Source organism: Oryctolagus cuniculus, chromosome 4 (assembly GCF_051225735.1).
Source record: "Oryctolagus cuniculus isolate XC-2025 breed Fujian yellow rabbit chromosome 4, ASM5122573v1, whole genome shotgun sequence".
Taxonomy (NCBI): Eukaryota; Metazoa; Chordata; class Mammalia; order Lagomorpha; family Leporidae; genus Oryctolagus; species Oryctolagus cuniculus.
Genome location: NC_142870.1, coordinates 167,619,806 through 167,642,311, shown reverse-complemented (window position 1 = coordinate 167,642,311; position 22,506 = coordinate 167,619,806). Strand labels below are relative to the sequence as shown.

Here is a 22,506-nt window from a genome sequence, read left to right as displayed (position 1 = left end):
AGAGTGGGCCATGAAATCAGTCTAGTACTTTGTAAACAACACTTAAAAAAATTAAAAAGACTTGTGAAGGTCATTGTTGTGTCTCGAGGTGTTATCACATTGTCTCGCAGCTCACGCCAGAAGACAAACAAAGTCCCACAAACAATGATTATTGATGAAACAAGTATTTTAAGTATCAAGTTTTTAGTTAAAATGCTGTCCTTCCAGTTGCGAGGAGGTTTACGAATGATATCTTTATCCACCGGTTCTACTCCAAGGCTCTGAGCTGACGCCATCCATAATAATATTGATCCATAAAATCTGCATTGCATTGAGAGGATTAGGAAAGTTCATTAATGTAGCCAATGAGATTAAAGTTAATGCTGCTATACTCGTGCTCAGCTGAAATCTAACGAAGTTTTTAATGTTATTATAAATCCCTTTACCTTCTTCAATTGCAGACATTATGGTTTGGAAGTCATCATCCACAAGGATGATTAAAAAGAATGGGGGTGCAAACTGTTGAAATCTTTACTTAATGTATACTAAACTGATCTTCTGTAAAAAAAAATAAAAAAAAAAAGAAAAAGAAAAAAAGAAAAAAGAAATTATCAATTCCCAACTTGACTCTCACTGGGATTAAACATGACAATAGGTCTGATCTGATTTCATCATCATTTAAAAAATCATCTATTATTTTTCACTTTATGTTTCTGTGTGGGAGCAAACTGTTGAAATGTTTACTTAATGTATGCTAAACTGATCTTCTGTATATTAAGAGAATCGAAAATGAATCTTGATGTGAATGGAGGGGGGAGGGTTGCGGGTGGGAGGGACGGTATGGGGGGGAAGCCATTGTAATCCATAAGCCGTACTTTGGAAATTTATATTCATTAAATAAAAGTTAAAAAAAATTAAAAAGAGTAGAATAAAATGGAATGGAAGCTTTCAGAGAATATCAGGCATAGTTCAGATAACTGCAATGGGTAATTCTCTGTGTCAACTTGGTCAGGTCACAATACCCAGATGTTTGCTCAAATGTGTCTGGACCTTGATATAAAGACAGTTAAGATTAATTATGAAGATAGTTAATATAAAATATTAATATTGAAATAATCAGACTATGAATTAAGCAGATTAGCCAATACAATGTGTTGGGCTTATCCAATCAGTTAAAACCTAGGGAAAAGATTGACAGGACCAAGGAAGAGGATCCTGCTGGCTGGTGACCTCCAGATTCTTCTGTTTCCCCAGAGACCTTTTATTTAAGGGATACCAACTTCATGCATTTCATAAATACAAATTCAGGAACATGGTGATTCTTCCCATCCTACCCTCCCTCCCATCTGTACTCCCTCCTCTCTTTCTCCTCCCTCTCATATTCCCATTCTTTTTTATTAATATCTATTTTCAATTAAGTTTATACAAAAAAAATTAACCCTAAACTAAATACAGAGTTCAACAAATAATATTAAAAAAACCTGTTTCTCAACAGTTGAGACAAGGGCTGTTCAAAGTCATCAACTTTCAAAATGTAGATTTTACTTCTATAAATTACCTTTTAGGTGGTCTATTAGTCAATGCAGATCAAGGAGAATATATGGTATTCGATTTTTTGGGGACTGGCTTATTCCACTAAGTATATTGTTTTCCAGGTGCATCCATTTTGTTGCAACCAACAGGATTTCATATATTTTTTTTTGCCACTGTGTAGTATTCCATGGTGTGCATATGCCATAATTTCTTTATCTAGTCTTCAGCTGACAGGCATCTGGGTTGATTATTTTTTTTTTAAAAAAAAGATCTATTTTATTTATTTGAAAGACAGAGAGAGAGGTAGAGACAGAGAGAGAGAGGTCTTCCATCCGATATTTTATTCTCTAGATGGCTGCAATGGCCAGAGCTGCACCAATCCGAAGCCAGGAACTTCCTCCGGGTCTCCCATGTGGATGCAGGGACCCAATGACTTGGACCATCTTCTCACTGCTTTCCCAGGCCATATCACAGAGCTGGATTGGAAGTGGAGCAGCCAGGATTAGAACCAGCGCCTATATGGGATGCCAGTGCTTCAGACCAGGGCTTTAACCCACTGCACCACAGCGCCGGCCCCCTGGGTTGATTCTATATCTTAGCTATTGTGATTTAAGCTATTAAACTGCAATAAACGTGAGTGTACAGATAACTCTTTCATATGCTGATTTCTTTACATTTGAGTAAATTCCCAAGAGTGGGATGGCTGGATCATATGGTATGTATGTATTCAGATTTCAGGGGTATCTCCATACTGTCTTCCACAGTGACTCTACCAGTTTACATTCCCACCAACTGTAGATTAGGGTACCTTTTCCTCACATCCTCGCCAGCATTTGTTGTTTGTTGATTTCAGAACGGAAGCCATTCTAACTGGGGCGAGGTGAAATCTCATTGTGGATTTGATTTGCATTTCCCTGATGACTGGTGATCCTGAGCATTTTTTTCATGCATCTGTAGGCCATTTGGATTTCTTCTTTTGAAAAATGCCTGTTTAAGTCCTTTGCCCATTTCTTAACTGAGTTGTTGGTTTTGTTGTTGTTGAGTTTCTTGAGATCTTTATATATTTTGGATATTAATCCTTTATTAGAGGCATATTTTATGAGTAATTTCTCCTATTTTGTCAGTTGCCTCTTTGCTGAGTGTTTCTTTTGCAGTGAGGAAGCTTCTCAATTTGATGTAACCCCCTTTGTCAATTTTGGCTTTGGTTGACTGTGCTTCTGTGGTCTTTTATAAGAAGTTTTTTCCTATGCTGATATCTTTCAGGGTTTCCCCAATGTTCTCTAATAACTTGATGGTATAGGGTCGTAGATTTAGATCTTCAATCCATTTTGAGTAGATTTTTGTGTAAGATGTTAGGTAGGGGTCTTGCTTCCTATTTCTGCATGTGGAGATCCAGTTTTCCCAGCACCAATTGTTGAAGAGACTGTCCTTGCTCCAGGGATTGATTTTAGCTCATTTGTCAAAGATAAGTTGGTTGTAGATGTGTGGATTGATTTCTGGATTTTTTATTATGTTCCATGGTCTACCCATCTGTCTGAATTGGAAGAAGTTGGAAGCATTCCCAAGGAGATCTGGAACCAGAAAAAGATACCCACTCTCACCACTGCTATTCAGTATAGCTCTGGAAGTTTTAGCCAGAGCCATTAGGCAAGAAAAAGAAAGCAAAAGGATACAAAGTGGGAAGGAGGAAGTCAAGCTACCTCTATTTGCAGATGATATGTTTCTATACATAGGAGATCCAAAAGACTCCACTAAGAGACTACTGGAACTCATAGACAAGTTTTGTGGGCAGGTGCTGTGTCATAGCAGGTGAAGCAGTGCCAGCATCTCATATGGGCACTGGTTCAAGTCCCAGCTGCTCCACCTCCGGTCCAGCTCTCTGCTATGGCCTGGGAAAGCAGTAGAGAATGGCCAAAGTCCTTGGGACTTTGTGCCCATGTGGGAGACCCAGAAGAAGCTCCTGGATCCTGGCTCCTGGCTTCGGAGCTCTGGCCATTATGGCCAACTGGGGAGTGAACCAGTAGCTGGAAGAGTTCTCTCTCTCTCTCTCTCTCTCCTCTCTGTGTAACTCTGACTTTCAAATAAATAATCTTAAAAAAGAATAGTTTGGTAAAGTAACAAGCTATAAAATCAATACACAAAAATCAACAGCCTTTATATACATGCCACAGCTGAGAAAGAACTTCTAAGATCAACCCCATTCATAATAGCTACAAAAAAAAATCAAATACCTTGGAATGAATTTAACTAAGTATTTCAAAGATCTCTATAATGAGAATTATAAAACATTAAAGAAATAGAAAAAGGTACCAAATAATTGGAAAATCTTCCATGTTCATGGATTAGAAGAATGAATATCATCAAAATGTCTATATTTCTGAAAGTAATTTATAGATTCAATGTAATACCAAGGACATTCTTCTTGGATATAGAAAAAATGATGCTGAAACTCATAGGGAAACACCAGAAACCCCGAATAACTAAAGCAATCTTATACAACAAAAACAAAGCTGGAGGCATCACAATACCAGATTTCAAGACATACTACGGGAAAATTATAATCAGAACAGCCTGGTACTGGTACAAAAACAGATGGATAGATCAATGGACCTTTTGTATTGTTTTTTGGTTTAAATTTTGTTTATTTATTCTCTAATTTTAATTGTTTATTTCCTCCTACTAATTTTGTGTTTGGCTTGCTGCTGTTTTTCTATGTCCTTGAGATGCATTGATAGCTCATTTATGTGATGTCTTCCAATTTCTTGATGTAGGCAGCAATTGCTATAAACTTCCCTCTCCACTTTGTAATTTCTGTATTCCATATGTTTTGGTATGTTTATTGTTGTCTTCATTCATTTCCAGAATTTTTTGCTTTCTCTTTTCATTTCTTCTATAACATACTGTTCATTCAGTATCATGTTGTTCATTCTCCCTGTGTTTGCAGATGTCTAGAAATTCTTGAGTTGTTGATTTCCAGCTTCATTCCTTTGTGGTCAGAAAAGATGCAAGGCATAATTTTGATTATTTTGAATTTGCTGAGACTTGCTTTATGTCCTAATATGTGGTCTATCCTAGAGAAATTTCCATATACTAAGAATATATATTCTGCAACTGTAGGATGGAATGTTGTATAAATATTCCTTAGGTTCATTTGGTCTATAGTGTCAATTAACTCTGTTAACTTCTGTCTGATTGATCTGTCCATTGCTGAAAGCGGGGTATTGAAGTTCCCTATTACTATTGTATTATTGTCTATGTCTCTCATTATATCCATTAACATTTTTTAAAAAAATAGCCAGATGCCCTGTAATTGGGTGCATATACGTTTATTATAATCACATCTTCCTGTTGAATTGATCCTTTAATCATTACATAGTGCCCTTCTTTTACTCTTTTAGCAGTTTTTGTTTTAAATTCTATTTTGTCTGATATTAGGATAGCAACATCAGCTCTTTTTTAGTTTATGTTAGCATGAAATATTTTTTTCCACCCTTTCACTTTCAGTCTGTGTGTATCTTTGTTGGTGAGATGTTTCTTATAGGCAGCAGATATGTGGGTCTTCTTTTTTAACCCATTCAACCTTTTAATTGGATAGTTGAGGCCATTTACATTCAAAGTGACTATTGATAAGTATTTACTTGGCCCTGCCATTTTCCCATAAATATTCCTATTGTTTACTTTGGATTTCTTTTGTACTTCTACCGGGGGATTTTCTGATTTCTCATTATTTCATAGTGATGACCATGTTTTTGTGTTTCTGTGTGCAGCACTTCCTTAACCATCTTTTGTAAGGTTGAACAAGTGGTGGCAAATTCTTACAATTTCTGTTTGTTGTGGAAGGTCTTTATTTCACCTTCATTCATAACTCTGTTGGTGTAGTCTCATGCTCACCTCCTCTCCTTCAAAGGAACCAATACCCAGGAGCTAACCCCAGTTGTTGGGTTATTCATCCAGAACCACACAAAGGATCCAGGCAGTCCTCAGTATGAGAACAGATCCCGCTGCAATGACCCTCCCCAGGCAATCAGTGAGCCTCTTGCATGTGGAACCACCCACAATGACTGCCCAGAGATCCAGCCACATCCTGTGCCCACCCACGCAGCCACACTGTTTTCACAGTTCCAACACCCAGTGCTCCCACAATCATGGACGCTCAGCCCCCTTTCAATTTTCTAAGCCAGACCCAGGCATCTCCTCTTGGCTGGTTGCTGGATGGACACAAGCTGGCACGGCTGTTGCATAAGTCTAAAATGGTGCATGCTCTCTCTGAGCTAGTAACAGGATGCTGCTGTCGGGTGATTGGGTAGAGAGAAATGTGCCCCCACCTTTTCCCTCTAGGTTGGCAGGTACACTGTCCCCCACAGGGTTCCAGGCCAGACTCACGCCAGGCACTTCCTGCAGCTTTATCGCTAGTGGCTTAGGCTGCTGCAGTCTTGTCTGACTTCACTCTCCAAAGCTGGTGCTGAGGCTCTCGGCTGCTGGGGTCCTGTGTTGTGTCTAGGTTTCTTCTGCATGTCCACACCCTCCGCGTAGATCCACAGCACCCCTCCAACATGTGTGGAGTTTCTACTGAAGTTTTCTCCCTAGCTCTTTTCTCTGGCCTTTAGATTCTGCCTGATGTATCAACTCTTCCCTGGGACTCCAGCCTGCAGCTTCCCTGGGACTCCAGCCTGGTTCTATATGTAACATATCATCAAGCCAATGATCACAGTGCTATCAATTTCACCGTTATTGGCTCTTGGAAGGGCACTTCACTCAATCATTACCAATGGAAAACAGGTTTTTAGGTTGTTTGTTTAAGATTTATTTATTTGAAAGATAGAATGAGAGAGAAAGAGATTTTTCATCCACTTGTTCATTCCAAAAATAGCCACAACAGCCAGGGCTGGGCCATGCTGAAGCCAAGGACTCCATATGGGTCTGCCACATGGATGGTAGGGGCCCAAGTGCTTGGGCCACCTCTGTTGTCTTCCCAGTACCATTAGCAGGAAGCTCTACTGGGAGCTCAATGTGCTGAGCCACAATGCCAGTCCCTTGTTCTTATTTTTCATTTGAGAAAGAGTTTAATTCTCTTCCTCTTTCAACTTAAAGAGAAGTCTACTTAATCATTCAGTTTGTGCTGAGTTTTCTACAACTTCTGACTATAAGAGCTCTAACTAACATACATCCTTAGAGATAATTAGACATATTCTTTGTAATAAGTAAAAAAGCAAAACACAATTCCTGAAGGCAGAGAACTTACAGGTACATAAAAATAGACTTAAAAGACAAGCTCATTTTGGTGCAAAAATGTTTGAAATCCGTGCATAGCTGTTTTGTTTTTGTTTTTTTATAATAGTTTTCCCATGAACCATTTCAGGACCCCTCATATGCATGGTGTTCACATTTTTTTTTTTTTTTGGTACCAAAATGGACTTATCTTTTAATTCCATCTTCAAGGTACTTAAACTCTAATTTGAAATAAAAAAGAGAGAGTGCTTCCATCTGTTGGCTCACTCCCCAAACATCCACAATGACGAGGCTGAAGCTGGGGACCAGCATGTTATCCAGGTCTCCTGTGTGAGTGACAGGAACCCAATTATTGAGCCATTACATACATTCTCCCTCTCCCTCTCCTCTCCCCCTCCCCCTCCCCTCCCACTCCCTCTCTCATCTACATTAGCAGGAAGCTGGAGTTAAGAGCCAAAACTAGAAATTGAAGCCAGGCACTCCAAGGTGGGATTTTGAATGTCCTCTCAGGCTAAATGCCTGTCCCTGTGAAGCTTTTAAGTTTTAAAGTTTTACGTACACACACACACACACACACACCCTATTGATTCTGTTTCTCTGGAGAACTCTAACATAGTCACTATTGTTCCCCATGAATCTATGGTTTTGAGTATCTATACATACATGCACTGAGTTGTATAATTCATGTATCTTAATGTGAATTGGGATCAAAATAGTTGGCACATGCCCTTAGATACTGCTTCTGTTCTCTTTCATGCAGTATCTGGTCATCTTGTTGGACTTTACCCAGTATTATTGGATCTCCAAACATCTCCAAGTTTTTTTTTTTTTAATTTGACAGAGTTATAGACAGAGAGACAGAGAGAAAGGTCCTCCTTCCATTGGTTCACTACCCAAATGACCGCTAAGGCTGGCGCTGCGCCTATCCGAAGCCAGGAGCCAGGTACTTCTTCCTGGTCTCCCATGTGGGTGTAGGGCCCAAGGACTTTGGCCATCCTCCACTGCCCTCCCAGGCCACAGCAGAGAGCTGGACTGGAAGAGGAGCAACCGGGACTAGAACCTGGCGCCCACATGGGATGCCCACACTGCAGGCAGAGGATTAACCAAGTGAGCCACGGCGCTGGCCCGTTTTTGTTTGTTTGTTTGTTTTTTGTTTTTTAATTGTCCTGTCTCTGTTTCCCCAAGGCTCAGCACAGCAGATGATAAAGTCAAGTTGCTGGAAATGGATTGACACAGAGGGTTCCTTATCTTAAGCCCTCCCTTCTCATAGTTCCTGCCCTCTGTCTTTGATCCTTTATTACTTGAAGACTGTTTTCAAGTTGAGGAGTTATGATTGGAGTCCTACTAGTTACCTTATGGATGACCTCTGACAGGGGCTTTATCATCTGCATCACGAGGGGGTTAATGTATGCTTCTCGCTATTTTTGTGCAACTGGACCTAAACGAGCAGGATCTGACACATCTTAATTGCTCATTGTCTCTTAGTTGTCTTTTGTTTCTTACCCACAACATAGATCGACATGCTAGTCCTCCCTGAAGACTGAGGTTCCTCAGGGCAAGAACCCCTTCTGATTCTTTTTTCATTAGAGATTTATTTATTTATTTCAAAGGCAGAGAGAGAGGGAGAAACAGAGATGGAGACAGAAATCTTGTGTCTTCTGGTTCACTGCCCAGATGGTCACAATGGTCAGCATAGGCCAAGCTGAAGTAAGGAGTCAGGAGCTTCATCCAGGTCTCCCATGTGGGTAGCAAGGGCCCAAACACTTGGGCGATCTTCTACTGTTTTCCCAGGCCATTAGCAAGGAACTGGATCAGAAGTGAAGCAGCTGGGACTTGAACCAGCCCCCAGTTGGGATGCTGGCATTGCAGGTGGTGGCTTTACCAGCTATACCACATCATCACCCCCTGCCCTTTTGATTATTTTACTACTATAGTACTCAACGGGTCCTCAGTATTTATTGAAATAAATTCTGAATAGAAATCCCCATTAATCCCTTGGCCTTTTGTTCAAAGAATTGATTTGATGATTTAAGAAATCTGAGCCTCTCATTCAGAAATCTACCAACAACAGATGCTGGCGAGGATGTGGGGGAAAAGGGACACTAACCCACTGTTGGTGGGAATGCAAACTGGTCAAGCCACTATGGAAATCAGTCTGGAGATCCCTCAGAAACCTGAAGATAACCCTACCGTTCGACCCAGCCATCCCACTCCTTGGAATTTACCCAAAGGAATTTAAATTGGCAAACAAAAAAGCGGTCTGCAGCCTAATGTTTATTGCAGCTCAATTCACAATAGCTAAGACCTGGAACCAACCTAAATGCCCATCAACGGTAGACTGGATAAAGAAATTATGGGATATGTACTCTTTAGAATACTATACCGCAGTAAGAAACAACGAAATCCAGTCATTTGCAACAAAATGGAGGAATCTGGAACACATCATGCTGAGTGAAATAAGCCAGTCCCAAAGGGACAAATACCATATGTTCTCCCTGATCGGTGACAACTGACCGAACACCAAAAAGGAAACCTGTTGAAGTGGAATGGACACTATGGGAAACGGTGACTTGATCAGCATAGCCCTGACTGTTAATGAACAACTTAATACATTATCCCTCTTAGTAGTTTTTTTGTCTGTTCTACTTAATATGACTGGTTTAATTCTGTAATTAATACACAGTTATTCTTAAGTGTTGAAATTTAACTGAAATGTGATCCCTGTTAAACATAAGTGTAGGAATAAGGGAGGGAAGAGATATATAATTTGGGACATGCTCAAGCTGACTTGCCCCAAATGGTAGAGTTAGAAACATACCAGGGGACTCCAATTTAATCCCATCAAGGTGGCATGTCCCAATGCCATCTCACCAGTCCAAGTGATCAATTTCAGTTCACAATTGATCATAATGAAAGGACTAAGAGTCAAAGGAAGCACATAAACAAGTCTAGTACCTGCTAATACTAACTGATAGAATAAATAAAGGGGAGAGTGATCCAACATGGGAAGTGAGATACTCAGCAAACTCATAGAATGGCAGATGTCCTAAATAGCACTCTGGCCTCAGAATCAGCCCTAAAGGCATTCAGATCTGGCTGAAAAGCCCATGAGAGTATTTCAGGCATGGAAAGCCAAGACACTCTGGCAAAAGATCTCTGTGAGTGAGATCTCAGTGGAAAGAACAGGTCTTCAAAGAAGGTGGTACCTTTCTCTGAAGGGAGGAGAGAACCTCCACTTTGACTATGACCTTGTCTAAACAAGATAAGAGTCGGAGAACTCAGAGGGCTTCCATAGCCTTGGAAACTCATGACTGGAGCATAGGGAGATTACTGATGCCATAAACAGGAGTGTCAATTTGTAAAGTCAACAACTGGAGTCACTGTGCACTTACTCCTCATGTGGGATCTCTGTCCTTAATGTGCTGTGCATTGAGATTTAATGCTATAACGAGTACTCAAACAATATATTTCACTTTGTGTTTCTATGGGGGTGCAAACTGTTGAAATCTTTACTTAATGCATACTAAACTGATCCTCTGTAAAAAAAAAAAAAATTATCAACTCCCAACTTGACTCTCACTGGGATTAAACATGACAATAGGTCTGATCTGATTTCATCATCATTTAAAAAAAATCATCTATTATTTTTCACTTTATGTTTCTGTGTGGGAGCAAACTGTTGAAATCCTTACTTAATGTATACTAAGCTGATCTTCTGTATATTAAGATAATCGAAAATGAATCTTGATGTGAATGGAAGGGGAGAGGGAGTGGGAAAGGGGAGGGTTGTGGGTGGGAGGGACGGTATGGGGGGGAAGCCATTGTAATCCATAAATCGTACTTTGGAAATTTATATTCATTAAATAAAAGTTAAAAAAAAAAGAAATCTGAGCCTCTGAGATTAGGAATTGCGCCTAATTTTTTATTGACAAAATACACAGAGATTGACAGATATCAGGCACATATCAGACACAGATATTATCTAATAAAAGCATTATGCAATTGGAAGTAACTGACTGCCATGGTTTATCCAATAGGGGTTCATGTATTGGAAGCTTGGTCCCCGGTGTGCAGATATTAAGAGGCAGTGGGATCTCTAAGAGTTGGAGCTTGTGTGAGGTGGAGTGGAGGTGGGAAGGGGGTTGCTTGGTCTAATGGTTAAGTCACCAGCATCCTGTACTGGAGTGCTTGGATTCAAGTCCTGATTCTGCTCCTGATTCCAGCTTCCTGCTAATGTACACTCTGGAAGGCACTCTGGAATAGCTCAAGTAGTTGGGTATCTACCACCCATGTGGGAGACCCGGACTGAGGGCCCAGCTCCTGGCTTTGGCCTGGCTCAGTCTCAGGCACTGTGGGTGTTTGAGAAGTAAGCCAATGGATGGAAGCTCTGTCTGTCTGTACCTCTCTCTGTATTTCAAATAAATAAATATTTTTCTTTCATTTAAAAAAAGGGGTGGATCTAGTGAGAAGTGATGGGGTTATTGGCCATTGAATGTGTTGTGATTCTTGTGGGATCCTTGTTAGGACTAGGGAGAAGGTATAAACTGGTGAGCCTGGACTCTTGGTTTCCCATGTCAACATGTGGTCCCTCTCTCTTGCCTGTGTACCCACCATGATGCCTTCTTTCAGTTTGTGACACACCCAAGGGGGCCCTCATCAGATTGCCAAACAGACTCTCAGCCTCCAAAGCTATGAACTAGATAAACCTCTTTTTATTATGAAGTGTCCTTACTTGGCTAAGCAGATTGAGACAGTGTGCTTGCCGGGTGTGTCTCCACGTTAGAGTCTTTTCTTCAGAGACTGCTGAAAGTTGCAACGAGAATTAAGCAGGAAGCAAATGTTGCATGAATGACTTGATGTTGAGTTTGACATGGGCCAGGAGGCTTGATTGCCTCCAGTTGATATTTGCCTGTGATTGGGTCAACATTTCTTGTTGTTGCCTACAAACTTACGGAGAGATCTCCCTAAACCTCTAAAATAGAGGTTTTATTCTTTTATAGTTTCTGGGGGAAGCATAATATATACTGATAGAGAAGCTTATGCAGCAATAGCACAAGCTGTTCTAACAGATACCCACCAAGATGGGCTTTGTGTAAGTAGCCCATGGAAATAAAATAATGCACCTACCTTCTGTGGATGGGCACCTACCTCTCTCTCCTGGGCGGGTTGTCTGCCTGTTCAGATTACAAGGCAATTAGTCATGAGAGGCTTCTAATTCTGTGTCCCAGGCTGACCACAATGGTGTTCAGTGAATGAAAAATATTTCATTCTGCACCATTGGCTTATAGCCTGGAATTCAAGCAGTTACCATCTTTTTGGGATCCCATCACCACTTACAACAAATGTAAGGTAATTAATATAATAATCCCTTTCAAAATTACAGCCATTGGTTTAAATAGCTTTACTATATATTCAACTGCTTTGGGTGAATGCAGTTATTTAACAGTTTAAATCTATTTTCATTTTGACAATTGAGCATTGTTCAGCTATTGAAATGATTAAGTGTTGTTTCATATGCCCTGTGAGAAGCATAATGAATAGAACGTTGTGTTTACACAGTGTCTGTTTTCCTGAGTGCGGAGGTCAAGACAGGGTATGCACGTTTCGTGAACCTTCTCCACATATTCTGGTCAATACAGCAGGGCCTTTTCTTCCTTAGGGGGCTTCCTTCTTCTACTACCCACTGTCTTTCTCCTCGTTTGCGACTCCCCTCTGGGGCCCACTTCTCACAATGAACTTCCATAGTTTTCCTCTGCTCACATTTCTTCTCTCTTCCCTTCTCTTGTCCTTTTCAGAATGTTGCCTCCTTTAATAAGATTTGACTTCGTGAGCAGGTCCTGTGCTGGTCAGTCAGCTGAGGAGCACCAGGGAAAACTAGGCAGATGTTGGTTTATGGTGCATGGTTTTAATAGCCAAGCTCTTCTTTGGGATGTATGAATGACATGCAGTTCAGATAAGAAAGAAGGCTTCATCAATATTCCTTGTTTAGATAAAAAAAATTTTAGCTTAAGACTAAACTCAGATTACTGGACCAGTGCCCTGCAGGGTAGAGTAGAGAGTGGCGTTCTTCGCAGTGCTAGGGATAAACAGAGAAGAGAAAAGTATAGGAGGTGCACTCTTGGTGCAGAATTGGAGAGAAAACCACCCAGGAAGCCCCACAGGAGGTGAAATGGCGTGAACCTGTGTGGTAAGTGCTGATGCGCAGCCAGTGCAGCTGCAGTGGCAGAGAGCCTGGGGGAGGCCAGACTGCACCAGTCTGTGAGGATAGAGCCAGAGCTAGAATAGATCAGAGCCACAATCTATGAAGACAGAGCCAGAGAGAGCCTGGTGGTGGTGGGGGGTGCTGGTGATTGTTGATGGTCACCTGTGGTCCCAGTGGAAGAGGAGGGGGAAGTTCGATTCAAACCAATCTCTCCAAAACAGAACCTATGATCTGGCTGGGGGTGGGGGGCACCATTTCATATTAGGGCAACAGCTACGGAAGCCTGCAGGTGTGCACATAACAGCTCACTGAGGTAGAGAACCTAAATGCAGCACTGGCGGGAACAGCAGGCAGGCGTTCAGCCAGTGGCTCTAGAGTGCACATGTGATCCAGAGCTTTAAGTGAAGGGAACAGCCTGCAGCCCCTGCTGACTCAGAGCTTGGCTGGGAGGTAGCTGGGTAGCTAAGAGGGACAGAGGGGCACCTGCGCCTGCAGCACCCTCTGGATTGGGCAACTGCGGGAGCCTTGTGTGCTGAGACCTTGGGGACATGGTTGCTACATGAAAAGGTTAGGGTGTAGCTGGAAATTGAGTTCTACCACACCCAACTTGGGTGTTACCCTGGAAACTCCCCTCACCCTAGAGCATTGACCAGAGACCCCTGGACACACCCACCACACACCTTCTGATATTCACTGAAAGTGCAGAGATTAGCCCCAAAGATAAAAGCTATGAAAAGAAAAGTTAAAAACAACTCCACAAATGCTGAAAAATAAGCTGAAATTCAAGAAATAAGAATAAGGAAGTCACCATGACCACCCCCCCCCAGATCAACACAACAACATTTCAATAGTAAAATGCAAAGAGGAAGAGATCAAGGAAATGACAGAAATGAATTTAGAAAATTAATCATAGGGTTACTCAAAAAATAAGAAGAAAGTTCACAGTCTAAAGAAAACCATACATGATATGAATGAAAATTTTCCCAAAGAATTGAGAATTTAAAGAGAAATCAAAATGAAATATTAGAAATGAAGAATTCAATGGATCAAATAAAAAATGCAGTGGAAAGCCTTAACAGCAGACTTAATGGGGCAGAAGAAAGAATATCTGAGTTAGAAGACAAATTTTGGAAATCTTACAGTCAGACAAAAAAAAAAGAAAATAGAAAACTTAAAAACAGTGTTGGGATACTAGCAAATGACCCAACAAATAGGTATTAGGAGTTCCTGAAGGAGTGGAAAGAGAGAGGGGAATAGAAAGAAATTAGTGAAATGGTTACAGAAAACTGTCCCAATTTGGAGAAAAAAACCATATGTTCAAGTGGATGAAGCACATAGAACTACTAACAGACATGACCAGAAAAGATCTTCACTACAACACATTATAGTCACTTTCCATAGTAAATTATAATAAAAGTTTCAAAATGTGCACAAGAAAAATGCCAGATTACTTTCAGAGGATCTCCAAATAGACTCATAGCTGACTTCTCATCAGAAACCCTACAGGATAGAAGGGAATGGCAACATATAGTTCAAGTCTTAAGAGAAAAATAACTGTCAACCCAGAGTATTGTACCTAGCATAGCCCTCATTTATGAATGAAGGTGAAATAAAGACCTTCCATAACAAACAAATTGAGAGAATTCGTCATCACTCATCCAGCCTTACAAAAGATGCTTAGAGATATGCTACACACAGAAACACAAAAAGATAGCCATCACGATGAAATAATGAGAAGGCAGAAAATCCCCAGTAGAAGTACAAAAGAAATCTAAAGAAAAAATGGCAGAGCCGAGGCATTACGAATCAATAGTCCCCTTGAATGTAAATGGCCTCAATTCTCCAGTTAAAAAATGCAGACTGGCTGAATGGATTGAAAAATAAGACCCATCTATTTGTTGCTAACAAGTAACACATCTCACCAACAAAGATACAGATTGAAAGTGAAAGGATGGAAAAAGATATTTCATGCTAACAGAAACCAAAAAAGAGCTGGTGTTACCATCCTAATATCAGACAAAATAGACTTTAACATAAAAAGTATTAAAAGAGATGAAGAAGGACACTATATTATAATTAAAGGATCAATTCAACAGGAAGATGTGACTATAATAAACATATATGCAGGGAACCTGGCTACTTAAAAAATGTTAATGGACCTAAAGGGAGACAGAGTCCAATACAATGGTAATGGAGCCTTCAGTACCCTACTTTCAGCAATGGACATATCAACTAGACAGAAAATTAGCAAGGAATCTGCAGAGTTAATTGACACTATAGACTAAATGGACCTAACAGATGGCTACAGAACCTTTAACCCCACAGTGACAGAGTACACGTTCTTTTCATCAGTGCATGGAACTTTCTCTAGAGTAGATCATATGCTAGGCCACAAAGCAAGTCTCAGCAAACTCAAAAAAATCAAAATCATTCCATGTATCTTCTCTGATCACAATATAATAAAGCTGAAAATCAACAACATAAGAATCTCTAGAGCATATGGAAACACATGGAGACTGAATAGCATGCTCCTGAATGAACAGTGGGTCACTGAAGAAATCAAAAGAGAAACCAAATATTTCTAGAAACATGAAGATGACAATACATCATATGAAAACCTATGGAATACATAGGTTAAGAGGGAAGTTCATAGCAATCTGTGCCTACATGAAGAAACTGGAAAGGCATCAAATGAGCTATCAATGCATCTCAAGGACCTCTAATATCAACAATAAACCAAACCCAAAACTAGTAGGAGGAAAGAAATAATTAAAATTAGAGAAGAAATAAACAAAATTTAAACAAAAATCAAAACAAAAATCAGTTAAATTAACAACTGGATTTTTGAAAAAATAAAATCAATACACCAGTGGTGCAACTAACAAAAAAAAAAAAAAGAAGAAGGAAAACACTCAAACCCAAATCAATAAAATCAGAGATGAAAAAAAAAAATGTGGGGCTGGCGCTGTGCCACAGTGGGTTAACATCTTGGGTTAACACCTTGGGAAGCTCCAGCATCCCATATGGGTACCAGTTCATGACCCAGTTGCTCCACCTCCAATCCAGCTCTCTGCTATACCCTGGGATAGCAGTAGAGGATGGCCCAAGTCCTTGGGCCCCTGCACCCACATGGGAGACCTGGAAGAAGCTCCTGGCTCCTGGCTTCAGATTGGCGCAGCTCCCGCAGTGTGGCCATCTAGGGAGTGAACCAGCAGATGGAAGACTTTCTCTGTCTCTCTGTCTCTGCCCCTCTCTGTAACTCTGCCTGTCAAATAAATAAAATAAATCTTTAAAAAAAAAAAGAAATGTAGCAAAAGATACCACAGAAATAAAAGAATCATCAGAAATTATTACACAAAGAGCTGTGTGCCAAAAATCCAGGAAACCTGGAAGAAATGGATAGATTCCTGGAAACTTACAATCTACCAAAACTGAATCATGAAGATATAGAAAACCTAGACACACCAATAACTAAGACAGAGATTGAATCAGCAATAAAGAGCCTCCCAACGAAGTAAAGCCCAGGACTGGACAGTTCCACTGCTGAATTCTACCAGACATTTAAAGAAGAACTAATTCCAATTCTTCTCAAGCTATTCAAAATAATGAAAAAGGAGGTAATGCTCCCAAACTCCTATGAAGCCTGCATCATATTAATACCTAAACCTGAAAAAGATGCAACAAAGACCCATATCCCTGATGAACATAGATGCAAAAATTCTCGACAAAATATCAGCTAATTGAATCCAACAACACATCAGAAAGATCAGTCACCCTGACCTAGTGGAATTTTTCCCTGGTATGCAGGGATGGTTCAACATTTGCAAATGAATCAATGTGCTACTCCACACTAACAAATTGAAGAATGAAAATAGATTATGTCAATAAATGCAGAGAAAGCATTTGATAAGATACAGCATTCTTTCATGATAGAAACCTTAAGCAAATTGGATATAGAACGAAATTCTTCAATACGATCAAGGCAGCTTATGACAAACCCATGACAAGCACCTTACTGAACGTGAAAAAGCTGGGAGAATTCCCCCTACGATCCAGAACCAGACAAGGATGAACACTCTCACCTTTGCTATTTAATATGGTCCTGGAAGTTTTAGCTAGAGCCGTTAGATAAGAAAAAGAAATCAAAGGGATACAAATTAGAAAAGAGGAAGTCAAATTATCCTTATTTGCAGATGACATGATCCGATTTTGTTCCTAAATCTGTATCTATAAAATATATGAAATGTGTATACCTTATAAAATTAAAAAATAAAATAAAAAATAAACACATGAAAAAAAGACTCTGCCTGCAATGCCAACATCCCATATGGTCGATGGTTCAAGTCCAGGCTGCACTTCTTTAGATCCAGGCTCCCTGCTAATGGCCTGGGAAAGCTGTATAAGACAGCCTAAGTGCTTGGGCCCCTGTCCTTGTGTGAGACACCTGGAAGAAGCTCTGGGATCCTACCTTTGGATTGGCCCAGCTCCAGCCATTGTGGCTATTTGGGGAGTAAACCAGAGGATCTCTCTCTCTGTCACTGCCTCTCTCTGTAACTGTGCCTCTCAAATAAATAAATAAATCTTGGAAAAAAACCCATATTACCATATTTGTTTATAATATCAAACCATCATAAAAGTGGCAGGCAATTAGTCTAGTGGTGAAGACACTCAAGTCCCACACAGCAGGGTACAGCTTGGCTCTCTATATTTTAGCTTCCTGCTAATGCAGACACAGAGAGGCAGCAGTTGAGTTCTTGACACCCATAGAGGAGACTTGGATTGAGTTCCTACCTCTCACTTTGGCTTGGCCAAGTTCCAGCTGTGGTGGGCATATGGGGAGTTAACCAGCAGATGGAAGCTCACTTTCTCTCTCTGTTTCTCTCCCTCTCTCTCTCTCTTTGACTCTGTGCCTCTTGAATAGATACGTAATTTCTAAAAAGCATTGCAATAAAGTGCAAGATTCAAAGGAATATGTGGATACAAACTGACATCCTCATTCAAAAACCCATTGTGATTTATTTCTTCTTATTGTGTAAGTGAGTTTCCATGTCCTGCCATAATTCACACGATGAAACCCTAATCCTCACTGTAATGGTTTTTTGGGAGGCAATTAGGGTGAGGTGTTGTCCTAAGGGTGAGGTCTTCATGATGCGGTTAATGTCCTTATAAACAGACGGAGGAGTTCTCAAACTGCAAAAGTAAAGGCAACATTTCCAAGAAGCAAAACCTTCATTACATTGATCTCGGACTTCTCAGCTTTCAGAATAGTGAGAAGTGGAATCTGTTGTTCAAGCCATTTTGGGTGTGCTATTTTGTTCAGCAGCCTGAGCTAAGCCATTCTCCAACATACCTTCGGTTTTATATCTAAGTTTGCGGAAATCATTCCTTGTGCGTTCCATAACATTGACCCTCTCCCTCTGTGCCCTCATGGCTTCTGAGGGGCTGCCCACTGTAGAAAGTCTTGTCCTGTTGCAGTGCTGTGGCATAGTGGGCTAAGCCTCTGCCTGCATCCTGTGTGGGCACTGATTCATGTCCCAGCTGCTCCTCTTCTGATCCAGCTCCCTGCTAATGGCCTGAGAAAGCAAGGGAAGATGGCCCAAGTGCTTGAGCCCCTGCACCCATGTGGGAGGCAGGGAAGAAACTCCTGGCTTCGGATCATCCCAGATCCAGCCATTGTGGCCATTTGGGGAGTGAACCACAGATAGAAGACCATTCTCTCTGTCTCTCCCTCTCTGTCTGTGACTGTACCTCTCAAATAAATGTTTTAAAAAAGAAATTCTTGTTGAAGGTCAGCGTTGTGATACTGCTGGTTAAGCTGATGTCAGCACCAGCATCACAGAGCTCTGGCTTGAGTCCCATCTGCTCTGCTTCTGATCCAGCTCCCAACCAACATACCTGAGGGATGCAGAGGACCATGGCCCAAGTACCATGGCCACCCATGTAGGAGATCGAGAAGGAATTCTTGGCTCCAGCCTGGGCCTATAATGGCCATTTGGGGAGTGAACCCGAGTATGGAAGTTTCAGTTTCTCTCTCTCTCTTTCTCGTCACACTTGCTTTCAAATAAATAAGTAAATCTTTGTAGAAACAGAAAGAAACAAGGTCCTGCGGTCTCCACATCTGGGCTCTTTCCTTCGTGCTTCTGGGCGTGCCCACCAGCCACTTCCGGATATCATCTCCTCTTTGTGGTTTCACTGGATCAGAGGCATGGTCTTCAGTCCTTCTGAGATCGTGGTTGCTGCGTAGAACCAGTGAGTGTGCTGGGCCTTCACAGGAGCCTCTGAGCAAACCGTCATGTTTCTGCACCAGATGACTGCTGGGCCATCCTGCTCTGTCTTCCCCTCTCCCAGGGATCTGTGCAGCCCCGTGACACCTTGTGGTTTTTCCGATTAAGGAGACTTGACCGTTCTCCCTCACTAGCCCTAGCTCGATACAGCACTGACCTTGATGTAGAGATGGAATGACTGATCATACTAGAGGCCAGAAAACACATTTACTTCCTTTCTCAAGTTACTTATAAGGCCTCTTTCTTCAATCGTTAAAACAAAGCCAAAGCAGTCAAACTGTGGATTAAGGTTATGCACTTTTAACAAGAACAAAGGAAAAAAAATCTATCAAATTCTAGGTCCCTGGAATAAAAGCATGTTAGCTTACAAATTTTTAAGTGCAAATTTAAATACAAAAATTTAAATGCATTTTAATTTGTTTATCATCCAAGGACAGAATATCCAATCCTGAGATTTCCTTAGTTGTACATAAATCAGTACAGCTCACAGGTAAGAAAAACTCAATTCCAACAGGCTCGGGCAAGATCTGTTACCTTGCTTTGCTGGAATTCCATGGGCAGGATGGCCTCCCGGGCCGGAACAATCAGGATGCCTGGGCTAGTCCTTGGGCTCTTCCCTTTGGGTCAGGATGGCTCTCACTCTGTTGGAAGCTGGTTGTCAGGACAGCTGTGGAAAAGGCTTCTTCACTGAGAGAGGAGGGCAGCAGAGGATGCAACAGATTCTGTGCCGCGGAATCAGGTGAGAAGGGAGGTGCAACAAGGCAGGGCCAAGCGGACTGACATCATACAGACCTGGGCCACAGAGGGCCCGGGAGAGAGAGAGAGAAGGTGTGTCAGAAAGATGGTTTTCAGGATTTTCTTTAAAGATTTATTTATTTGCAAGTCAGAGCTACATAGTGGGGGAGGGAGAGAGAGAGAGAGCAAGAGTGAGAAAGAGGGAGATAAATCTTCTATCTGCTAGGTCACTCCCCAGATGGCTGCAATGGCCAAAACAGCCAGGCCAGGAGCTTCTGCCAGGTTTCCTACGTGGGTGCAGGGGCCCAAGGACTTGGGCCGTCTTCTGTTGCTTTCCCAGGCACATTAGCAGGGAGCTGAATTGGGCATTTCGCAGCTGGGACGTGAATTAGCTCCCATAGGGGATACTGGCATCTCAGGCCGTGGCTTTACCCACTGCAGGAATGCATGATGGGAGAAGAGCAGTACTTTAAGGCACCGGACATGCATGTGCAAGATGCTGACAGCAAAGGAAATGAGAAAGAACATTTGAAAGACGTTAGGGTTGTGGTATAAACATACACTCCTGGGGTGGCTCCATGAAAGACTGAACATTAGGATTTGCATTGATTTTCAATTATTTTGGTTGTGGAAGTACAACAGATACTAAAGGTCAGTTTGCTCAACACTTCTTTTGCCACTGTCTATTACAGAATGGTTAACCATGCAATTTGTCATCCAAACAGTTGACAGGTATCCACCTGTGAGGTTGTAGGGGAACTCTGTGAATGATTGTGCTGCCAGTGTTAACCAGGACTGTCCCAGGCAAACTAAGACATGATTCATCCCAAGAAATGAGGTTTTAATAGGAAAAGCTCCCGTAATAGCTGGAAAGTGAGACTCTTAGTATCTGCCCCTCCCTTGCCTCTAGGGTGGTCGAGTTTCACAGTTCTGGTCCATGAGATGGAAGTGGACATCCCTGAAAGGGTTGTGCCTTCCTAGATAAATCAACAGTAGAGAAAGCACATGACCTTTGCCCTCTTCCTCCTGCCTGGAGTACAGAGGAGGCACCTGGAGACACATCAGTCTTTTCTTGGAAGCCAGACACCCAGGCTGGTGGAGAGAAAGATGGATACGAACTGGGATACTGATGGCTTTGTGCAGCTGATGCACGGCCTGGTGCCCTTCTGTCCAGCCTTGCTGTCACTGAGCAGTGTTTCCCCCACTTTGGAGACAGAGCCCACCTCATAGGGTAGCTGTAAGAGTGAATGGGGCAAGGCTGACGAAGCTCTTGGCAGTAATGCACCCAGTATTCACAGTGGCTGCTGTCTCTGTCAACTCAGTTTACTTTGCCTGATTTTCTTCTCTTTTATTCTAGAACAGGCAATGGGTGAGGCAGGCTGCAAAAGGACAAGCATTTGAAGATGTCTATGTCTACAACTGTCATGAAATTATACATCATGTCACAGGGACTGGCTGTCAGGGCTCCATTTTCCCAACCTGGGAGCCGTGTTGCTTCCCCCAAATAGAGAGAGGCAACTATTATAGGAGAAAGGGGACAGCTGGTGAGAGATATACCTGCTCCAGGGCCCAGGGGTTGCAATCAGTGATAGGGGAGGTGCTGATCTCTCAAAACCAGTGAAAGCCTCCCATATATAGGGCCAGAGTAATTTCATTTTGTAGATTTAGAATACTTAAAGGGAATATTTTGAAATCTTTAAAAATGTATTTACTTACTTAAAGAGTTCCCATCCACCTGTTCACTCCCCTAATACCTACAACAGCTCCTAACAGGGGTCAATGCCAGGAGCTGGGATTTCGATACAGATCTCCCATGTGGATGGCAAGAATCCAATTACTTGAGCTCTTGCCAGGCTGCCTCCAAGGGCCTGCACTGGCAGGAAGCTGGAGTCATGAGCACAGCCAGAATTCAAACCCAGGCACTCGAATTACCAGACTCGGGCATCTTAACCACCAGGCCAAATGCCCAACCCATGGAATCATTTGGGTTTTGCGATCTCTATGCAAACTACAAGACAGAAGGCCTCCTACGCAAACTTCCAGAGCTCTTTGGCCATTCAATCTCATTGAGAGACGTTTTCCAGCACGTTCTGGAGAATGAGCTGTGTTTCCTGCAGATGGTAATGGGGAGAGAAGGAGGAGGCCTCATTTGTGCTGAAAAACAGGCCCCGTCTTAGTGTCAAGTTGTTTTTTTTTTTTTTTTTAAATCAGGAGGGTTTCTTAGATGTGACTTCCGGAAAGAGAAACTAAGGATGTAAGGTGCATGGTTGTGGAAGAAGAAAAAGGGGCTGCTTAGCAAGGCTGGGGCCCCAGCTGGAGTCTGCCTCTGCCTACGCCATGGGGAGCTCTGGGGCATGAACTACCGTAAGGTTGCGCCCACCATGAGGCAAGAGGACAAGTGTTTTGCCCCTTCCAGCTAGCCGGTCGATGGCTCTGCTGTACCCTCGTTAAGGAAGGGAAAGTGCACTCTCTCACGTGGGCTTCTTTTCTCTCCAAGACCAGTTCTGCCCTTTGCATCCCTCATCCATGATAGCCAGGGAACGG

The 22,506-nt window shown here is 41.9% G+C and overlaps 1 long non-coding RNA gene across 5 annotated transcripts in view; it reads left to right on the top strand.

Moving 5' to 3' along the window:
* The window catches only part of LOC149127208 (uncharacterized), a 70,542-nt gene that overhangs the window by 31,584 nt on the left and 16,452 nt on the right, over nucleotides 1-22,506 (top strand). Inside the window, exon 3 of one of the 5 annotated variants that reach the window (XR_016232900.1) lies at nucleotides 1,975-1,992. The exons of the other annotated variants lie outside the window; for them this stretch is intronic. This is a non-coding gene — a long non-coding RNA (uncharacterized LOC149127208). Of the gene's footprint in view, nucleotides 1-1,974; nucleotides 1,993-22,506 lie in introns of those variants that run through there. 5 annotated transcript variants of the gene reach the window in all.